The sequence below is a fragment of the Homalodisca vitripennis genome, chromosome 2 (genome assembly GCF_021130785.1).
Source record: "Homalodisca vitripennis isolate AUS2020 chromosome 2, UT_GWSS_2.1, whole genome shotgun sequence".
Lineage (NCBI taxonomy): Eukaryota > Metazoa > Arthropoda > Insecta > Hemiptera > Cicadellidae > Homalodisca > Homalodisca vitripennis.
In genome coordinates, this window is record NC_060208.1 from 151903022 (window position 1) to 151910090 (window position 7069).

The window sequence follows — 7069 nt, forward strand, 5'->3', positions numbered from 1 at the left end:
AGAAGCCAAGGAAAGAAAGCAATTTTATTAACCTGCATGTAGAATTAGCATCAACCACGGTATAGCAAAAATATTAGGTCCCGCCAAACGCAAAGAAAAGTGCTTAACGGTTTGGTGGTGAATTGAGTAGCTGCCAATATCGTTATGCACAGTATATTGATAGACAGAAGCCAAGGAAAGAAAGCAATTTTATTAATTTGTATATAGAATTAGCATCAACCACGGTATAGCAAAAATATTAGGTCCCGCCCAACGCAAAGAAAAGTGCTTAACGGTTTGGTGGTGGATTGAGTAGCTGCCAATATCGTTATGCACAGTATATTGATAGACAGAAGCCAAGGAAAGAAAGCAATTTTATTAATTTGTATATAGAATTAGCATCAACCACGGTATAGCAAAAATATTAGGTCCCGCCCAACGCAAAGAAAAGTGCTTAACGGTTTGGTGGTGGATTGAGTAGCTGCCAATATCGTTATGCACAGTATATTGATAGACAGAAGCCAAGGAAAGAAAGCAATTTTATTAACCTGCATGTAGAATTAGCATCTGTGTACAAAGTTTCATTGCGGGCACTTGTTTGGGTTTAGTCTCAGGAGTGACTTTTATACGAGAACGCCCGTCTAACCGTGCATTTAATTTTGACGATAGGACCTCTGACGGCCGACACCACCTATTTGACGTTGGTATATTAAAGTTCAGCTTACAGAGCATCTGTGTACAAAGTTTCATTGCGGGCACTTGTTTGGTTAAGTCTCAGGAGTGACTTTTATACGAGAACGCCCGTCTAACCGTGCATTTAATTTTGACGATAGGACCTCTGACGGCCGACACCACCTATTTGACGTTGGTATATTAAAGATCAGCTTACAGAGCATCTGTGTACAAAGTTTCATTGCGGGCACTTGTTTGGTTAAGTCTCAGGAGTGACTTTTATACGAGAACGCCCGTCTAACCGTGCATTTAATTTTGACGATAGGACCTCTGACGGCCGACACCACCTATTTGACGTTGGTATAATTAAAGATCAGCTTACAGAGCATCTGTGTACAAAGTTTCATTGCGGGCACTTGTTTGGTTTAGTCTCAGGAGCGACTTTTATACGAGAAACGCTCCGTCTAACGGTGCATTTAATTTCGACGATAGGACCTCTGACGGCCGACACCACCTTTTTGACGTTGGTATATTAAAGTTCAGCTTACAGAGCATCTGTGTACAAAGTTTCATTGCGGGCACTTGTTTGGTTAAGTCTCAGGAGTGACTTTTATACGAGAACGCCCGTCTAACCGTGCATTTAATTTTGACGATAGGACCTCTGACGGCCGACACCACCTATTTGACGTTGGTATATTAAAGTTCAGCTTACAGAGCATCTGTGTACAAAGTTTCATTGCGGGCACTTGTTTGGTTTAGTCTCAGGAGCGACTTTTATACGAGAACGCCCCGTCTAACGGTGCATTTAATTTCGACGATAGGACCTCTGACGGCGCCGACACCACCTTTTTGACGTTGGTATATTAAAGTTCAGCTTACAGAGCATCTGTGTACAAAGTTTCATTGCGGGCACTTGTTTGGTTAAGTCTCAGGAGTGACTTTTATACGAGAATGCCCAGTCTAACCGTGCATTTAATTTTGACGATAGGACCTCTGACGGCCGACACCACCTATTTGACGTTGGTATATTAAAGTTCAGCTTACAGAGCATCTGTGTACAAAGTTTCATTGCGGGCACTTGTTTGGTTTAGTCTCAGGAGCGACTTTTATACGAGAACGCCCCGTCTAACGGTGCATTTTAATTTCGACGATAGGACCTCTGACGGCCGACACCACCTTTTTGACGTTTGGTATATTAAAGTTCAGCTTACAGAGCATCTGTGTACAAAGTTTCATTGCGGGCACTTGTTTGGTTAAGTCTCAGGAGTGACTTTTATACGAGAACGCCCGTCTAACCGTGCATTTAATTTTGACGATAGGACCTCTGACGGCCGACACCACCTATTTGACGTTTGGTATATTAAAGTTCAGCTTACAGAGCATATGTGTACAAAGTTTCATTGCGGAGCACTTGTTTGGTTTAGTCTCAGGAGCGACTTTTATACGAGAACGCCGCGTCTAACGGTGCATTTAATTTCGACGATAGGACCTCTGACGGCCGACACCACCTTTTTGACGTTGGTATATTAAAGTTCAGCTTACAGAGCATCTGTGTACAAAGTTTCATTGCGGGCACTTGTTTGGTTAAGTCTCAGGAGTGACTTTTATACGAGAACGCCCGTCTAACCGTGCATTTAAATTTTTGACGATAGGACCTCTGACGGCCGACACCACCTATTTGACGTTGGTATATTAAAGTTCAGCTTACAGAGCATCTGTGTACAAAGTTTCATTGCGGGCACTTGTTTGGTTTAGTCTCAGGAGCGACTTTTATACGAGAACGCCGCGTCTAACGGTGCATTTAATTTCGACGATAGGACCTCTGACGGCCGACACCACCTTTTTTGACGTTGGTATATTAAAGTTCAGCTTACAGAGCATCTGTGTACAAAGTTTCATTGCGGGCACTTGTTTGGTTAAGTCTCAGGAGTGACTTTTATACGAGAACGCCCGTCTAACCGTGCATTTAATTTTGACGATAGGACCTCTGACGGCCGACACCACCTATTTGACGTTGGTATATTAAAGTTCAGCTTACAGAGCATCTGTGTACAAAGTTTCATTGCGGGCACTTGTTTGGTTTAGTCTCAGGAGCGACTTTTATACGAGAACGCCCCGTCTAACGGTGCATTTAATTTTGACGATAGGACCTCTGACGGCCGACACCACCACCTTTTTGACGTTGGTATATTAAAGTTCAGCTTACAGAGCATCTGTGTACAAAGTTTCATTGCGGGCACTTGTTTGGTTAAGTCTCAGGAGTGACTTTTATACGAGAACGCCCGTCTAACCGTGCATTTAATTTTGACGATAGGACCTCTGACGGCCGACACCACCTATTTGACGTTGGTATATTAAAGTTCAGCTTACAGAGCATCTGTGTACAAAGTTTCATTGCGAGCACTTGTTTGGTTAAAGTCTCAGGAGTGACTTTTATACGAGAACGCCCGTCTAACCGTGCATTTAATTTTGACGATAGGACCTCTGACGGCCGACACCACCTATTTGACGTTGGTATATTAAAGTTCAGCTTACAGAGCATATGTGTACAAAGTTTCATTGCGGGCACTTGTTTGGTTTAGTCTCAGGAGCGACTTTTATACGAGAACGCCCCGTCTAACGGTGCATTTAATTTCGACGATAGGACCTCTGACGGCCGACACCACCTTTTTGACGTTGGTATATTAAAGTTCAGCTTACAGAGCATCTGTGTACAAAGTTTCATTGCGGGCACTTGTTTGGTTAAGTCTCAGGAGTGACTTTTATACGAGAACGCCCGTCTAACCGTGCATTTAATTTTGACGATAGGACCTCTGACGGCCGACACCACCTATTTAACGTTGGTATATTAAAGTTCAGCTTACAGAGCATCTGTGTACAAAGTTTCATTGCGGGCACTTGTTTGGTTTAGTCTCAGGAGCGACTTTTATACGAGAACGCCCCGTCTAACGGTGCATTTAATTTCGACGATAGGGACCTCTGACGGCCGACACACCACCTTTTTGACGTTGGTATATTAAAGTTCAGCTTACAGAGCATCTGTGTACAAAGTTTCATTGCGGGCACTTGTTTGGTTAAGTCTCAGGAGTGACTTTTATACGAGAACGCCCGTCTAACCGTGCATTTAATTTTGACGATAGGACCTCTGACGGCCGACACCACCTATTTGACGTTGGTATATTAAAGTTCAGCTTACAGAGCATCTGTGTACAAAGTTTCATTGCGGGCACTTGTTTGGTTTAGTCCTCAGGAGCGACTTTTTATACGAGAACGCCCCGTCTAACGATGCATTTAATTTCGACGATAGGACCTCTGACGGCCGACACCACCTTTTTGACGTTGGTATATTAAAGTTCAGCTTACAGAGCATCTGTGTACAAAGTTTTCATTGCGGGCACTTGTTTGGTTAAGTCTCAGGAGTGACTTTTATACGAGAACGCCCGTCTAACCGTGCATTTAATTTTGACGATAGGACCTCTGACGGCCGACACCACCTATTTGACGTTGGTATATTAAAGTTCAGCTTACAGAGCATCTGTGTACAAAGTTTCATTGCGGGCACTTGTTTGGTTTAGTCTCAGGAGCGACTTTTATACGAGAACGCCCCGTCTAACGGTGCATTTAATTTAGACGTTAGGACCTCTGACGGCCGACACCACCTTTTTTGACGTTGGTATATTAAAGTTCAGCTTACAGAGCATCTGTGTACAAAGTTTCATTGCGGGCACTTGTTTGGTTAAGTCTCAGGAGTGACTTTTATACGAGAACGCCCGTCTAAACCGTGCATTTAATTTTGACGATAGGACCTCTGACGGCCGACACCACCTATTTGACGTTGGTATATTAAAGTTCAGCTTACAGAGCATCTGTGTACAAAGTTTTCATTGCGGGCACTTGTTTGGTTTAGTCTCAGGAGCGACTTTTATACGAGAAAGCCCCGTCTAACGGTGCATTTAATTTCGACGATAGGACCTCTGACGGCCGACACCACCTTTTTGACGTTGGTATATTAAAGTTCAGCTTACAGAGCATCTGTGTACAAAGTTTCATTGCGGGCACTTGTTTGGTTTAGTCTCAGGAGCGACTTTTATACGAGAACGCCCCGTCTAACGGTGCATTTAATTTAGACGTTAGGACCTCTGACGGCCGACACCACCTTTTTTGACGTTGGTATATTAAAGTTCAGCTTACAGAGCATCTGTGTACAAAGTTTCATTGCGGGCACTTGTTTGGTTAAGTCTCAGGAGTGACTTTTATACGAGAACGCCCGTCTAACCGTGCATTTAATTTTGACGATAGGACCTCTGACGGCCGACACCACCTTTTTGACGTTGGTATATTAAAGTTCAGCTTATAGAGCATCTGTGTACAAAGTTTCATTGCGGGCACTTGTTTGGTTTAGTCTCAGGAGCGACTTTTATACGAGAACGCCCCGTCTAACGGTGCATTTAATTTCGACGATAGGACCTCTGACGGCCGACACCACCTTTTTGACGTTGGTATATTAAAGTTCAGCTTATAGAGCATCTGTGTACAAAGTTTCATTGCGGGCACTTGTTTGGTTAAGTCTCAGGAGTTACTTTTATACGAGAACGCCCGTCTAACGGTGCATTTAATTTAGACGATAGGACCTCTGACGGCCGACACCACCTTTTTGACGTTGGTATATTAAAGTATAATTAAAGTATATTAACGAGAATTCTTTGTGGTAAGTAATAAATACGATTAACTGTGTAGATTTTGTGAAAGATCGTTTTTTAATAATTAGTTTTATACTATTATTTCAGATTTTGAATGTTTGTTAGCGCCTTCAGATTGTTGATTGCAAAATTGTTGCACGGAATACAGACGGACGATAAAGTGACGCTAACTTCACGGTGGTCAACGTTTCACAATTTCATGACATACGGGCTGCTTAGAGACATGGCAGGACAACAGAGAACTACAGTGGAGCAGGACACAGGAGAAACTTTTCGATATATCACCAGTTATTGATTTAATTACTTCATATATTCATGCTTCTTGATTGATGTGTATTTTGGTAGCCGGAGTCTTTACTTAGTATATGACAAATGTATTTAATATAAGGTGTTCAACTTAAAGGAGGCCCCATTGCTCATTAGGTGGTACAAAACATTTTTATGTGAATGGATATATTTGTGTGATGAAACGGGATAAATACTGTTTATAATGTTGCTAAGAGTGGAGCTGGAGTGAAGATGGCTGTTTATTCCAGGGGTTAAAAAATAAAATGGAGTGGTTACCAACCTAAACAGCTTATATAGGGCTTGAAGCAAAGTCGACCATATTGGATAGCCTCGCCGGCAAACATTTTAGCGGCTGGAGTGCGAAATTTTTAATTCGCACGCATTATTAAAACCGTTTTTACACAGCCTTACAGTGTTATTAAAATATTTAAATTTTGATATGTTTCACTCAGATATGTCCTTGAATGAAACCATCTAATCAGAATGATATGTTTTTACCGTTAATGAATAGAATTTAATATTTTAATAGGACCTTGATGATTAGTTTTTCAAACTTTACAAGAAAAAGTTGCTCGGCTGCCAATTTTTTCATTTTTTTGGCCAGAGAAGTTTTGTCTGTGAGAAAGTTTGAGATAAGATTTCAAAGTTAATTTTACTTTAATTCTTGATTTTTTATCTCAGGTTTTCACGAGGTCGTTTGGTATTTGAGCGTAAAAATGTACTCTTAATGTATCGGTACTCGCTCTGCCGAGTGCTGCCGTTGTACTGGAAATCCGACTAAAAACCATAGACTAACAACCTTGTACTATAGTATTTTACAGTGCACATTCGGCCAAATAATTTCTTATCACGAATTAAAATTAAAGTATTATTATTTGGTGCAACAAAGGGAAAAACTTTTAGATCGCAGGTTCAATGGTAGAAGTGCATTTCACTACATCAATAATTATTTGTCATAAAATATTGTGCAAAACTAATATTAACGACTCATAAGCTGCATAAAATATTTATTTTTCTTACAGTTAGTTTTTCAATTAACTTTTTATTCTTAATTTATTATTTTTGATCTTTGTCAATATGTTGGTACATTTAATTATTGGGTACTTTGGGATTATACCGACCACACCCAGACATGAATCGTTATTTCACATTTCGTTTCTACTGATTACTAGATTAGCGTAGAACAATATTTCGTCAATATAAAACAGGAATTGTCTTATCGCAAACCCCTCCCCATCCTCAGACAGAGGTCAAAGTCGAGCGTCTAGTAGATAACGTGATTGCAGAGTCTCGCCGCCCGTTCAGCTGGTGCATCGCTTTGTTGTACTTCCGTGTTTTACCTCTACATTTCTCCAAACACAAAAATTCAACAAAAACAAACATTTACCAAACTAAACTCTTTATTAAAAAAACACTAAAAACTTGTTTTT